We start from the raw sequence: 15,711 nt of genomic DNA on the forward strand, positions 1-15,711 counted from the left end.
ACTTAACGTCTCTGAGCCTCAGTTTTTCCCATCTGTAATGTGGGGTTAACACACTTAATGCCTTACTGTGTAGTTACAAGAATCAGTTTAAATAATGATCAAGAAAGAGCTTAAGTGCTGTAGTTTGCTGGACAAATCTAAAGGTCAGAGGAAGCCACAAAAGAGAAATGGTGGGTTAGTAGTTCACCGAGGGCTTAAGAGTAACAGTCATAGGCTTCGCCATTAGAATCCATTTGCTATAGGTCTCCCAGGGGAGGGATAGACCTGTTCTTTCCAGCTCCAAACGTTCAGCTGTCCAAATGTTGCCAAAGGGTTGCCAGAGGTCGATGAGGCAACATCAGGGAACATGTACCTCTGTTTCAGGACTGCCTATAGGTCCTGAGTTTTGAAATAAGTAAAACAACAACAGTGGGAAATGCTGAGCAAAACGCAGAGATTATATACTCCTAGTGGAGGAATAATAACCCTGCAGTCAGCTCCTTGAGGGCAGGGACCATATTTTATATGCATTTATAATCCTAACCATCCCCAGGGCTCTTAGGTCGGACACTTAATAAGTGATTATTAAAGAAATGGGTTTGCAGTACATTGTAGAGACATGTTTTTAAATGGACTTCTAAATTTGCTGGGTCATCTTTGGAGTGACTATGTATAACCTTGCTTCTGAAATCACAGAAACATATCTCTAATCATACAACAGAATATAATCATACTAACATCCATTAGGCAAAAGAATCTATACAGATGCTCAGTATGTATTCAAAATAATAATAGGATAAACTTTTTTAAAAATGAAAAGACATTTGTTCTGGGATAATTCCACAAGAGAGGGTGAGGGTAAATGGGTTATTTGTAACAACTGAGTGCTCCAGTAGAATTGACTAATTCAAAACAAATGCCTCTTTACAAAGGGCTGGGGCTGGAGAAACATCATTGCTTCAGGTGCTGCGATGAAACCCTGGGGAAGTGGAGGGCCTTTGTAGGGTGGTATACTCCCTCCCCACGGTCCCCCACTGTAGAGGGGGAAAGTTGGCTCCACCCTGGGCTGTTGAAATGCCTTTCTCCACCAACCCCTGGGCCTTCTGCTGTCACCAATTGAAAATGGGGCATTAGTAATGAAAACAGTATCTGAAAAACCCTTTGCATTGATTAATTAACCGCCAGCTATTTCTCACCAGTCATGAGGCGCTAAATGGTTATTCTTTCCACCTTCCTATTGCAGGAAGCAAGACACACAATGGCATAGAGATTTCTCTGAAATCATGCCTTAAATTGGCAGAACTGAGAAAGAATAGAATATCCACTTTTGTTTTTTCCTCTGAGGTGAGAGAGTTTTCAGATGCTGCTAGAAGGAGGTCTCGGAGGGGCAGTTTGAAGCTCTTTAGAGGCTGAAGCGATGAAAAGATTACGAACAACCCCGCCCTCCAGGCCCTACAATATGTAATTCAAAATAAGAACAATTATAAACTGCAAAGTAAGAGGAAACCCAACACAGTTCTGGTTTTTCCTACGATGACTATATCAATGCACTCTGAAATTTCACACATCAAATTCTTTATTTAAATAATGGGTTTTGGTAGCTCGCAGGTACTCTGCTGTTGTCTCTAGTCTGCACAGGGAGCCCAGTGCCAGGCTCTGGGACAACATACCTCAGAAAATATGCTCTCCTAACTCAGGGCTCGATGGTGATGTTCTTGGTGCCTTGACTGTCACTCTCCTGGACTAATAAGGTTTGGGTGGCAAGCATCTTGCAGCAAACATTTACTAAGCACAGATGAAAGTACTATGCTGGGTTTTGGGGAGACAAAGGTGAAGGAGGCACAAACCCTGTGATCCAGTCGGGGAGAAGGTAGGTGCGCACACATCAACTACATCCAAAGTGCGGAAACGTCATGAGATGCATTGCTTCTACCTAATATGGATGGGCAAAGGCTTTACATAGGAGGTGACATTTGAGCTAAGTCTAAAGGGTGCATAGGATGTCAGCTCAAGTGGAGACAGCAACAAGAACCAAGGCATGGAGGGGAGGAAAGTGAAGGCTGTGTTCAGTAATGGCCAGTGGTCCAACTTCCTTCTAGTCTCTTAGCTGTAGGCACCAGCCTCTCTGCTGCATTCACACTTGCTTCTGGGCTTTCACACAGGCTGCTCCCTCTGCCGGGAATATCCCTGCTTACCTCCCATCCCACTGACCTTCTCCTTTAGGTCTCAGCTTCCATGAGGAAGCCTTCTCCAACTCCCTCAAGCCAGTTTAGCTCTTCCTTCTTTCTGTAAGTGTCCCCAGAGCTCTGCACCTCTCTATCCTAAAATCACCAAGGAGAGATTTCCTGCTGAACCCCCAGGCATAAAGGTGCTCAGTAAATAGCTGTTAAATAAATAGTAAATGAATGCATGAATGAATGAGTACTTGCAGGGGAAAACTAGGAGTGAGTGCTAAACACCATTTGGAAGCAGGCTGTGAAAAGCCATGAAAGTCTGAAAAAGATATTTAGAAGACATGTCAGTTTTGGAAGGAAAGTTATTGGTTAATTTACCTGTCATTTCAATGGTCTTCTTGCTTGAGAAAGCTGACCATCGAGTCAGAGCGGGCTTCAGCTTACTCTGTTTCACATTGAATCCATTATTGAAAAAAATACAGGCTTCAAAGAGTCAGTACCTTTGCATCAAAGGCACAGCCAGGGGGGCTTCCCTGGTGGCGCAGTGGTTGAGAGTCCGCCTGCCGATGCAGGGGACGCGGGTTTGTGCCCCGGTCCGGGAAGATCCCACATGCCGTGGAGCGGCTGGGCCTGTGAGCCATGGCCGCTGGGCCTGCGCATCCGGAGCCTGTGCTCCGCAACGGGAGAGGCCACACACACACACACACACACACAAAAACCATAACGGAAAAGCACAGCCAGTCTACTTGAATTTATTATTACTGTTATTAAAATTAAGACTCTGTCTTCAACTGTACTTATCCCCTGCATCATACAGACATACCTGGGAGATGTTATCTGTCCTATGAAAAAATGAAGCCAAACAGACAAAGAAAAATACATGAAATCTATTGCACCTATTAAAGTAAGTCCCAAGGAAGAGCCCTACCCATCCCCATCCCAGTTACCTTGCTAAGTACGTGAGGCCTTAGGCAGACAGTACCTTGAAATGGTTAAGTGCACACTTTCCTCTCTCACCCCTGTTCACTGGACTGCCTGTGTCAGAGCTGCTGTGATATGATGGATGTGTCTGTCGCCATAGTGAAGTGATTAATAGGCATCTGTGTAAAGCGGACCTGGTGACCACAAAGACAACAAAGCCCCTCTGTGTCCTTTAGAGAAATATGCAAAGGCAAAAAGGAGGATGGACATTTCCTCCATCGTAGAGCCAGAGTGGGGTTCCTGTTGGGTCTGAGAGCTAAGAAGGATGGCAAAATACCAAGAAAAGCCCTGGAGTGGGATGCCCTAAAAATAGACTCTTGATTCTGCTTTGTAGTAAGACAAGCCTGTAATTCCCTTGAAATCCTCATAACAACTTGGGTGGATGGAATCTAACAACCCCATCTTTCTTGTTTGAAAATCTTATTGCAACAAAATACCAGCCTCACAGTCCTGCAAGGCAGTACGAGTGAATGAACGAGTCACGGGCCAAGCATCACCCTGCTAACCACAGAGGGCCTGCTGTAATCCCTATTAAAGAGAGAAAAAAGCAAATAGGGGGAAAACCCTAACTGGAGACAATTTATCCTCAAAGCCACACCCCAGCCCACAGAGATGACCACACGGGAAGTGCAGTGGGAGCTCTCTGTGGTTATCTCGGCAGGAAGCAGCCTTCTCCTCCTCTTACTGCATAATGCGAACCAGATGGCTTAGAAATGAGCTGAACTGCCAGCAGCCGTGGAAATGGACTCAGAGTTTATAACTCAAACTTTCCTTTTTCTTTTATTTTCAATTTTTTTCCCCCCCTGGCAGGCTGAAGATTAGGTGCCGGGAGGGGCCGTCGTCTTCAAGATGTATCAAGTTAATGACTGACCATGCCAAAGTAGAGGCAGCTTCCTGGCTGTTTAATATCCTTAGTTCAGAAGCTATTTTAAAACTCATAAATTGAAATAATACTGACTGTGGTTGTCTGCAGATGAATTCACTTCCATTTCTATCACCTTTGAAACCGATACATTTTTACTTGTTGTTGGGATGCCATCACAAGAGGGAACGGGGGGAATGAGCATACAACTTCATTTTTCCCTCTGTGCCAGTGGGAGTTCTGGGTTCACTGTTCCTCCTCGGTTCCACTGCTTTAGACTCGGCACTGCCAGGGGGGAGTGCTACACCCAGAGTGGAGATTGAGGTCTAGACTGGGGGTCATGATGAGATCATTTAAAAAAGCCATGCTCTGGAATGTTGATCTGTGGTTCCATGTGTTAGGACTGTCACTGTCTTTGTAAAGGTAATGACTATTTCAGATGGGCAAAGTTTTAAGCAGAATTTGCATGGTTTATCTTCCTTCCTTTTGGGGCTTTCTTTCTAATAAGGCTAGAAACCCAACATCTAAATAGGTTTTGAAACCAGACAAAGCATTTCTGTTTGCCAGCTTCCTGGTCCCATCTTCGTTTGCTCTCTTAAGAGGCATCAAAGCTACAAAATAGGGAAGTGGATCTCCTTATAAAATTGTGAAAATTCAGGTGATTCTTTGGATTATTTGCAGTGCTTTGATTTTTTTTTTCTCTGCCAAATGAAGATAAAACAAATATGAGGAAATAGGTTTGTTTGAATATTCCTAAAACTTTAACTTGCTGGAAATATAGTTCTTGGGATCTGGGTTATAGATGGGGCTGGGTATTATTGGTTAAGAACGTAAATCTTGAGGTCATAAAGACCTGGGTTCAAGTCTTGGATCTATAAGTAACTAGCTGTATGATCTTGGGCATTGTGCAGGACACATGTTAATGCTCAATTAATAATGTAAGGGGAGTGTTTCTAGAATTTCTGACAAGTTACCTGCCTTCTGCATGGTCTCAGATAGGCTATTTTGATGGAACGCTTTGGTTGGGTACAAGTGTATTAGCCAAGAATGGAGAAATAAGGATTTAAAAATACAACAAAATCTTGGAAAGTGACCTTAAATAACATAGCCCATACAACTTGGAAGGTGTCCTAAATCAGTATTACTCAGCGTCAGCATCACCAGGAACTTGTTAGAAATACAAATCCTTGGGTCCTACTCAGACCTTCTGAATCTGAATCTCTGGAGATTGGGTTCCGAAATCTGTGTTTTAATATGGCCTCCAGATGATTTGTATGTTCACTAAAGCTTGAGAGGCACTGCCCTAAATGATATGAATAATATTCCAGAAAACAGCATCAAGGTGTTATGCTTTAAAGTCCAACCCCAGACACCACTGAGGCAGTGTATAGCCAGACTTTCAAAATTATTTGTAAAAAAAATGAATAAATAGTCTTCCTTGATGTTCACTGAAGTGTGACTCTTTAGTGGGTCTCGTGTATGACATTTTCTTGCAGTTGCCGTATTCTGACAAAGAATACAAAATGGATAAGGTTTTATTGGAGAGACAAATACATCCCTAACACTTTCCCTTGGTACCTGACAAAAGCTTGACATACGGCCTAAAATGTGGTACCACTACTTCTGTAACAGAATCAACCCAATATGCCAGAGCGAAAAGCTGCTGGAAAAATGCACATGGTCTCTTTATTTGCCTCAGCATAAAGACAGGGGAATTGTTGATGCTCCCCAACTCTGTCGCAGGGGCCGTCAGGTAGTGGGTGGTACTAGAGAGCCCAGTCAGGACTGAGTCCCAGGGACAGAAGAAGCAGAAGCTTGGTAGGAACTCACTATTGGATAGAGCAACCTCCTTTAAAGCTTGCATCACATGTCACCTTGAAGTCAACTCCACTCAAGCAATGCACAGCCATCGAGCAACATCTGATAATGATTCAGGGGATCTTTTCCCTTAGCCCCCCATGATCAGACAAGAGAATAAGAAACTCAGGAAGATTCTTTTCCTTTCTTTTCTGGATGGAAGGAGGGACCCGAGCTCATGTTTCATTCCCCATATTAAGGTCCTGCTTTAGAGTAATAAAAATGCCTGGTACAAAAGTGCCCTCAGCGGAGCTCCGTGCTTACACATCTGCTGAGTTGAACTGAATCTGCAAATCCATAGAATTACATAAGACATTTTAAGTTACATTAAATTTCTGCTGTGTGCTTTTAAATCATGGAGTGCAAGACCCATCATCACTTACGGTGTATTTATTACCTTAACAAAATGTCAGATGATTGTGTCCAGTGTTATCTATGATTTAAGAATAATAAGAGGCTGTAGGACTGGAAACAACAAGCTCTAATATGTCCAAAAGGTTAGGCATAACGCAGTTTGCTGCCTTATAAATTTCTTGACATCATTTTCCCTTCTAATAAAGCATTGTCAGTGGTGACTATACTGAACTTCCATTATTTCTATACAGTTCATAATGGCTGCCCCTGCCTTTAGCGAAGAAATCTAATTGCAGATACATATTTGAAAAAGAGTGCATCTTTTAAAAAATACAAATTTTAAAAATAATTGCAGTGGGAAGTTCCTGTTATCCCGTTAAAAAGGAATCTCTTCACAAAGATAATGCCCAATTGTAGACTTACAAGAGCTTAAGAAATACTCATTAAGGATGACAAACCTTCATACCGCCCATAATTAGCTTTCTGACACCGATTAAGAGCTGTGTACTCTGTACCCAGTATATGTGAATTTATCCAACTGCGTTTCACTAGTAGACTCCAGGGCCTTTCTACCACTAAAGTGCTGGGAGACTGACCTCTGATACCGTTCTTACAGGTCTGCTCAGGCCCGCAGTGCAGTCCACGTGCTTTGCAGGACTTCACTTGTTTATTACTTGCACAGCCTGTGTCTCCCTGGGACCAGCGAGTGGACACAGCTCTTCTGTCCTCTTTCTCTCTATGGCAATGGCATGAATTATGTATTCTGAGCAACTCTTGCAGCTTTTAAGGCCATTCTCATGTATAATGTCAAGAAAAGAGAGGCTGTCCGCAAGAGATTTCCCAGTTTCCACTCTTTTGCCCTTGCTAGACTACTTTGTTGGTGGAGCAGCAAGGTTTGCAAAGTAAAACTTGTGTGTTACAAGCATTTTTTTTTAACTCCAAGAAACGAGGCTATCAGAAAGACAGTTTTGAGACAAAGCTAATATTATTTTCCCATTATTACACATGCTCCAAAATATATGTCGACTCTTCACAATTTTATTGTTAGGACAAAACAAATTTGAGATGAACACAGTGCAGCTGAACCAATTAAAGAGCACATTTTTTTTTTTTTTTTTTGCGGTACGCGGGCCTCTCACCGTTGTGGCCTCCTCTCCCGTTGCGGAGCACAGGCTCCGGACGCGCAGGCTCAGCGGCCATGGCTCACGGGCCTAAGCCGCTCCGCGGCATATGCGGTCTTCCCGGACGGGGGCACAAACCCGCGTCCCCCGCATCGGCAGGCGGACTCTCAACCACTGCGCCACCAGGGAAGCCCTAAAGAGCACATTTTTAACTACACCAGATGTTCAGTTAATATGATCATGCCTAACCTAGTCCCTGTAGTCCTTGAAAGTTCCATTAAGCTGTCAGAAAACTTTGTCATTTGTGTGTGTTTTTGTGCAAAAGATAGGAGGGAATGGGAAAAAAAAAAAGACTGAAGGAAAAGGGTGGGAGCAAAATGAATTCATGTCAAGGGTGATGTGGCTTGAAAAAGTGGCTACAGATTAAAGTAAGTAGCACATTTAGAAGGTGAATTGATTTTTTTTAATACCCCAAGGTTTAAGTTGCTGATTTTAAAAGAAAAAATTAAAGTCTCTATAATCATAATTTAAGTTCTTCATTTTTTTTGAGAAAATGATGTTAGGCAAAGAGAAAAGGGTTTAACTAGTATCTCTAGGAAAGAAAATTCAAATACTGGTGTTCAGATTCAGGCAGGCAGGGAGATGAAACAGCTTTCTACATGGCTGACATTTAACTTTTTTTTTTTTTTTTTTTGCGGTATGCGGGCCTCTCACTGTTGTGGCCTCTCCCGTTGCGGAGCACAGGCTCTGGACGTGCAGGCTCAGCGGCCATGGCTCATGGGCCCAGCCGCTCTGTGGCACATGGGATCTTCCCGGACCGGGGCATGAACCCGTGTCCCCTGCATTGGCAGGCTGACTCTCAACCACTGCGCCATCAGGGAAGCCCTGACATTTAACTTTATTTTTCTTCTACCCTTTCCACAATAATCTCATCAAGACCTTAGATAAATTCAGCAAGTTGTCAAGAGGATGCAAAGTTAATTAGATCAAATCTACGTCTGTGCCCACACTGCTGAAAGAACAATTACAGCCGACCACGTGGGCATCCTCCCCGCCACACGCTCACAGGGAAACTTGCATGTCTTCCAGTAGAGAGCCCAGCACCTGACCTCACAATCTATCATTTTCCTGGGTGCCTCAAAGAAAAGCCAGAGACTGCAAATAGATTCCTTTTCTGGTAGGTGATAAAGAAATATTAATTTAGTAAACAAATAAATGGTGGCACCCTGGATTATATTAACATTTCTTTCTCAGTCTCTCCACCAATTTCAAAATCTGTTCTGGATGAAAAGTCTGCCATGTGCCCTGCACCCCAGTGTTTTAACTAAAGTGATAGAGAAGGCTGAGTCTGGAGTTGAGCTTGCTTGGGGCTTTACCTAGGATAGAGCTCTTAGCTTGGCAAGGATCATCTACAGAAAATGCCAGTGATGTGTGGAAACACACTTTAGATCCAAAATTGATGCAAGATTCCACCTCCCAAGCTTTTTGTGTGTACGTGCAATTAACCATCTAATATTGAATAATCAATTTATTATATATCTGTCATCTGTCAATCTCTTGACCTCTGTATTTCCTTCCCTACCACCCATCTTCCTTTGTATCACCCACTGCTTACAGGTAAAGCCAAAACCCCTTAGCATGACTTATAATCTCAATTCCCTTTCTGGCCCTTTTAAATGCTTCTCTTACTCTCAGACTTCACTCTGCCCCACTGCTAGCCAGGATGTCACCTGTGTGTATCCCCTGCTAAACTGCAAGCTCCTTGAGTGCAGGGCTTATGTTGGATCAGATCAGTGTGTACTGTAGCATTCAGCAGAAGGCTTATATGTAGCGCATGTTTGCTGAACGTCTGTTGAATGAATGAAGAAAGAAGTGAACAAACGTTGCCATTTTGCCTTTCTTTGAGACTAGGGTTATTGTTACCATTATTACATTTTCTCTTAAATTAACTATTAAATTAACTATTATTTTCTAGTGCTCTGATTCCAGTTCATATCCTTCAAAGTTGTGGAAATGAGAAATGAAAACAAAGGCAGCCATATAATTGAAGAAGAAAAATAACCCCATATAGTTTACATAACTGTTGATAAAAACCTGAGGTTAAATTAAAATTAGAAAGAAACAGTAGTTTTAATCATACCCTTGTTTAGGAACAGTTTGACTTCTAAGCCTTCTTCACTTAAAAGTGGTATTTGGAAGCTTGCTTTCAGTGATAATTTTTAAAATTACTCTGACATATTTCAAACGCATATACAACTTGTAGTGATATTTCTCTGGCATTAAATACAATGATAATATTTTTCACAGAATGAAATCTTTACTTCAATTCCTCTTATATGGATTATTTTAGATTTTCTAAGAGTTGAAGGGCAAATGTAGACTAGAGATTAGATCTTATATACTCACTGGAGAAGTTATGAGCAACCTCTTCAGTAGGATTGCCAGGTAGCAAATAAATATACAGAACTCCTGGTTAAATTTCAACTTCAGATACATAATAATGTTTTAGTATAAGTATGTCCCGTGCAGTAGATGGGGCATACTTATACTAAAAAATTATTCATGATTTATCTGAAATTCACATTTAACTGAACAATCCATTTTATGTAGCAACCCTACCTACTCTTCTGCCTCCAAATAATGGGCTTCTACTGGTTCCCCATAAATATTCTTCAGACTCACTCTAAACTTTCGGAGATTAAAATAGCTTAACAGAGCATAACAAAAATGATAGTAAGCCTTTATGGGGCAGGTTTAGCACAATTTACAAATTTAAAAATATACTAATGGACTAAATTTCAAGAATTATATCTTCATCAGCAACAACAGCAACTTAGATGCCAACTTTCTTATGAACTTTGAAAGATACCTTTCCTCTAACCCTCACAACCAGAAATAAGGAAACTCAGGGCTTCCCTGGTGGCACAGTGGTTGAGAGTCCGCCTGCTGATGCAGGGGACACGGGTTCGTGCCCCGGTCCGGGAAGATCCCACATGCTGCGGAGCTGCTGGGCCCGTGAGCCGTGGCCGCTGAGCCTGCGCGTCCGGAGCCTGTGCTCCGCAACAGGAGAGGCCACAACAGTGAGAGGCCCGCTTACCAGAAAAAAAAAACACAAAACAACAAAAAAAAACCCAGAAATAAGGAAACTCTAATTCAGAAGCGTTGTTGGAACAACAGCAACCAGTCCCCCATCTCTTAGTGTTCCCTGGCCCTGACCGTGCATGTTCCTACCTGGTTGAGTTAGTCGTCGATTGTTAGGTGGAAGTTGCAGCCCTTTGTCCCCCCGCTAGCAGCCCCTTCCCCATCAAATAGAACCCCTCTCAACCCCCTTCTCTGAGTTCTCTTCCAAGACGGTCCTGTTCTACCATCACATTTAAAAATGGCTGTGATACTATAGGTTTTACTAATAAAAGCTATGCATATTACCATGGAGTTAAGTTTTTTTTGTTTTAAATAGAGCTCAGGATGTTCAAAAAGAGCCTGAGTTTGCCAGCATTTCCACAAAACTTTTAAATGAGTCCTGTACCAGATGTACCTCACTTCCCTCATCCTCCCTGTCAAGTGATATATGACTGCTATAATATTGGCACTGAAGGGGACGACTAAAGGGGCAGAGAAGCCGTTTCCAAGTGCTATGTCCTTGATGTGTTCAGCCAGGTTGTCTTCAGTTGTCTAACATCTTTTTCTAAAGTCTGCCGTGCACCGTTTTGCCTTGTTCACAAAGACAATAGTGGTCGTAAAGGCTTTTTGGTGCATTTTTGCGTCTTTGTGTGCTTCATCTGTCTCGCAGTTTGATATTTCTTGGACAGGAACTATGTCTATCTCTAGTTTAGCCTCTAATTCCTTATATTGGCATCCAATACTGCGCTGTAGAGCCAGTAATAAATTTTGCTTGAAGACTCCTCAGAAAACATTTTTGTTACGTAATGTTACTGAAGAAATGGCAGAGAAAATGCAGTCCAAGTTTAGGAGTCAGGGAAAGAAGAGAATCTTATTTTTCTCCCTTTATTACCGTCATCAGCAATAATTTTCTCTGTAAATAAGATCACCTGCATATGACTTGATAGGAACCAAGAAATCACTTTCCCCATTGGGAGAACTGAGATGCTTTAAAATCCTTCATCCATTAGATTTTAAGCATTGCAGATTGTTAAAACACAGAAGCTGTCGGGCCAAGCTCTGTTACCAAATATACTCTCTTAAAATGGGATTTCCTAGCCTGTTCATGAAGAAAGCCTGGCTCTGTGGGTTTGGGACTCAAAATAGGTAAAGTTTGAAAGAGAGAAAAGGGAAAGAAGGGTCAAGTGTAGGCTACTGCCAAGTCAAGGGAACATGCTGTAGCCCAAGAGTCCTTACAGATCTCAGAAAAGTAGGCGGGAAGCAGAAGTGCTGGAGGTAAACTTTCCCCGGGCCACAATTTGGGAAATAACGAGCTGCTGTCTACCCTTGGATGCTCACTGCTGGTCTGGAGAATCATCTCGCCAGATGCTTCACAAGCCTAGAATGACTAATCTCTTTTTAGTCTAAATGCATTTTACTCTCAATTCCTACTTGACCAAACTTCTCATCCCTAATCACAAAGCTCAGTAGTTGGAAGAGAAATCAGAAGAACACCAGGTCATATAACTGCAGAGCTCAGAGCCCAGCTAGAAGGTAGGGCCATTATTCAGTCTCGTTCTTCCAAATGCCAGAAGCACAGTTTTGGTCTAGGTTAATCATCACTGGACTTTTTAAATTGCTCCAGGCCAGAGTTACCCACACTTTACCCATCAGCTACCAATGCTGCAGTCCTAGTGAAATCAATGAGCCTCGCTTACCATGTTATTTACTTTTTATACCTCTGTATCCCTATACTTCCTGAATTAGTAGTTACTTAATATTTTATTTAAATTACCTTTAAGGTGAGTTTCCAGTGGAAACTTTATATAATTATCATAAATGGAAAAAAGTGTCACTTTTCATAAATGGAAGGTAACCATAAAAATAAAATTAACTGAAAGCAAAACAATGTTTGTTCCAGCTAGCTCCAGCTGCATGGCAAAGCCCCCAATCTAAAGCCTGTTCTTTCTTCTCAGAAGGGTAGTAGCAAGTTTCTGGAGTTGTTAAAGCACCAAACTGAGACTTTTGCCTTGACATAACCAAGAAGACGGAAAGAGAAATGAAAGGGGGTGTTAACTTTCCACCACATGATTCAGTATTCTTGAAGGCCATGGTGTCTCTGAGCCATCTAAATCATCTCATGTAAGATGTGACATGTCCTACTTGGAGGCTGTGATGCCTTTGAGGAATAAATAATTGACTGTAAAGAGGATTGTTGATAAACTCTATGATTTATACAGTTCCATTCAGGATTGTTATGCAGTGTGGCCAGTATACTCATCATTCTTCATAGACCTTCTGAATCTTACCGGAATGTTATTTCCCAAACTAAAAATTGCTTACAAAATAGCTTGTACCTTGATTAAAATATATTCAGCATTTGCTGTACATTTTAGGTTAAATTATTCATTTGATCTCTAATTTAAATTCTGTTTCTACATCTTTTCCTTGTCTGTAATGACATCTTCTTGACTAAATATAATAATGTGATAATATCTTGTTTTAAAGATTTCCCGAAATATATAAGCATATATATAAGCTCTGGCATTTCCAATCAAATGGGAACATTTTTGTATATATTGACTATTTCATCAGTTTTTTGAGAGCTCACAAGAACTCTAGAAAATAAACTCTGAAGTAGGGGATTTTCTTCTAATCTGATTTATTCTTGTGTCTTTGTGGCAGTGGTCCATGATTACATTAGACATTTATGCTACACAGCTCTCTTGGCAGATCTGTCCCTGGCTAATTTCCTCACCTATCTTGCAGTCTTCTTGGAAATCAGGTTTTGGAGGATTATTGCTTTTGGTCAGAAACAAGAGGCACAAGAGTGGCTATTAATTCCCAGTATTGCTTAACCTAGAAAAGAAAGCTCTTATTTCTTTTGCTGTGGGAAGGGGATGAGGGGAGACAAGCCAGATCTAAAAATAAACTGGATTTTCTTTCTTATTCATATGTAATTAGAGCCCCTTTGTAACTACTCATTACCACCTCGATAGTTATAGGATGAATAAATAATATATATTTTTAAATGTGGCAAAACCAAGAAAGAAGTAGCTAGGGCTGCTTCTAATTTATCAACTTGGTGATTAAAGGGCTGGCTCTAGAGGCTCCAGACATCTAGGGAGCCAGAGATAAAACAGGGCAGTTGGCTGTGTTTTTACTAATGAATCTAGGGCTTGAAAGATATCAGGCAATTTTAAAGAAAAGCAGCAAGGACAAGAGATATTAGACAAGGCCAGTAGGGTAATGAAGGACAAGGCCAGTTACTGAGCGAGAAAATTACTTCATTTTCTGTGATAATACTTGTGTATGCTTTGTAGCTCTCTTCTCACGCTTTGTTAGTATGGCTGTATATATCTACGTACAGCACCGGAATGCTACCCCCAGTGTAGAAGGAAAGAGCCTTGGAACGTTCCGCAGAGGGGCAGAGGGCTTGGGTCTATTATTTTGAAAGGGGGAGGCTAAGAACAATGGTAGCAGAAGGGGGTTAGATTGCAAGGTGAGGAACAGTGCTTTGACAGAACGTGAGGGACGCACAGGATTAAATCAAGACGAAAGACACAGCAAGGAAAAGAAAGAAAAAGGCAAGCAAACATACTCTGGAAATGCAGAACTGTTTGGAGGATGAGCTGGGACCCGGAGTGGGATCAACCCAGTGGTGCTCAACATTTCTGCAGAGCAGAGCTCTGGGCTCGTTTGCTCACTGGTCTTTTTTCAGCAGCCAAAATGAAAAGGGCATGGGACAGACACTTGACTCCTCAGCTAGCTGGTCAGCAGACACATTTTCTGCTTAGTGGGGAAATGTGCGGTATTTTACAAACAGTTCCAGAGTATATTTAGCTCCTAAAGCTGGGGCACACAAATGTCACATTCCCATAAGACAATTGGCCCAGTGAAAAGAGCACCCACCAGAGGCCCGCAGAAACCCCATTAAACTCTTGCATCCCAGGAGGTGCTGCACACCCGGATGTGACATCATTAAGGCACCCACGTCAAGGAATGGAAAGAAGCGAGGGGATCACAGATTGGGTCAAGTTAAAGGACGTAATCATGAGTCAGAAAAGAAACAAGACTTTTCCAACGGAGAAGTAAACGCCATCACCAAGTCATACCACACAGTGCTTGGCAAAACAAAAGTTCAAAATAAATCATGAACATTAAACAGAAAAACACTTCAGAGCAAAATGGAAATTAAAATCATAAAAAATCATGACAAAAGGAACATCAAGCTACATTACTTTTTTATTTTTAAAGTTTCTGCATAACAACTCATTGTCATTGCCCTATCAAATACACACATAATCAGTTGTCAAGAATGAAGCTCAAATTTGACAGGGCAAGGCAAGGAGTTAATAGCACGAGAACAGTGATCATGTTAAACACCCATGCAATCACCTCTGCCACCATTGTTTGACAATTTGTAGACTGCTTCCAGCTTTGTCAATATTCATAAAAAGACCCAAGAGAACGAACAATGCCGAATTTTAAAATGATCTGTCAAAGTGTTAATTGGACTCTTTGATAACCTCCCTCCCTCGGGAGAGGTAACGACTGGAGAAAATTCACACCATCGGTCTCAGTGAAGCAAAGAGGAAATGACTGTAACCAACAGCTAGATATTTGGTTGACATATTTAATGCTTTACTGGAAAGGCTGTTTGGTTTTTCAGAAAGTTGCAGTGGGCAAATACAAAGTGATTTTTACTGTGTTGTCTGTTCTTGAGAACTCGGCCAAGACTAACACATCTGCGGTCGGGAGCCACACAGAACAAATAATGGCACATGCTAGGGCTGGTGGCCTGCTGTGATAGTTCTGCCCCATCACGAATTGGCCTGGTGCTTTCTTGTGATGGTTAAGAGCAGGGATCCCACCAATTTAGAGGCTGCTGAGACAAAAGCCACTTAAAAAAAAAAAAGATTGGGGCAGGACATATTAACAGTGAGAAGTTATAGAAGAATAATAAAATCGATTAAGGGGATATATTAAAGAACGAGTTAAGGGACTTCCTTGGTGGTCCAGTGGATAAGACTTCACCTTCAGACGCAGGGGGTGCGGGTTTGATCCCTGGTAGGGGAGCTAAGATCCCACATGCCTTGCGGCCAAAAAACTAAAACAGAAGCAATATTGTAACAAATTCAGTAAAGACTAAAAAAAAAAAAAAAAAAGTTAAAAGGACTACATCTTCCCATTTTGGGCTTGGCATGTAGCAGCAGAAGGTACGACATTCTCAGGAGATGAGCCGCCAAAAAAAAAAAAGGTGAAAATTTAGTGTGTGAGTCTG

At 41.8% G+C, this 15,711-nt stretch overlaps 1 protein-coding gene across 1 annotated transcript in view; it reads right to left on the bottom strand.

The window, feature by feature from the left end:
• SEMA6A (semaphorin 6A) overlaps nt 1–15,711 on the bottom strand; it is a 127,910-nt gene that overhangs the window by 5,615 nt on the left and 106,584 nt on the right. The window lies entirely within an intron of this gene.

This window comes from Monodon monoceros, unplaced genomic scaffold (genome assembly GCF_005190385.1).
Source record: "Monodon monoceros isolate NGI ecotype Baffin Bay Population unplaced genomic scaffold, NGI_Narwhal_1 Super_Scaffold_12, whole genome shotgun sequence".
Lineage (NCBI taxonomy): Eukaryota > Metazoa > Chordata > Mammalia > Artiodactyla > Monodontidae > Monodon > Monodon monoceros.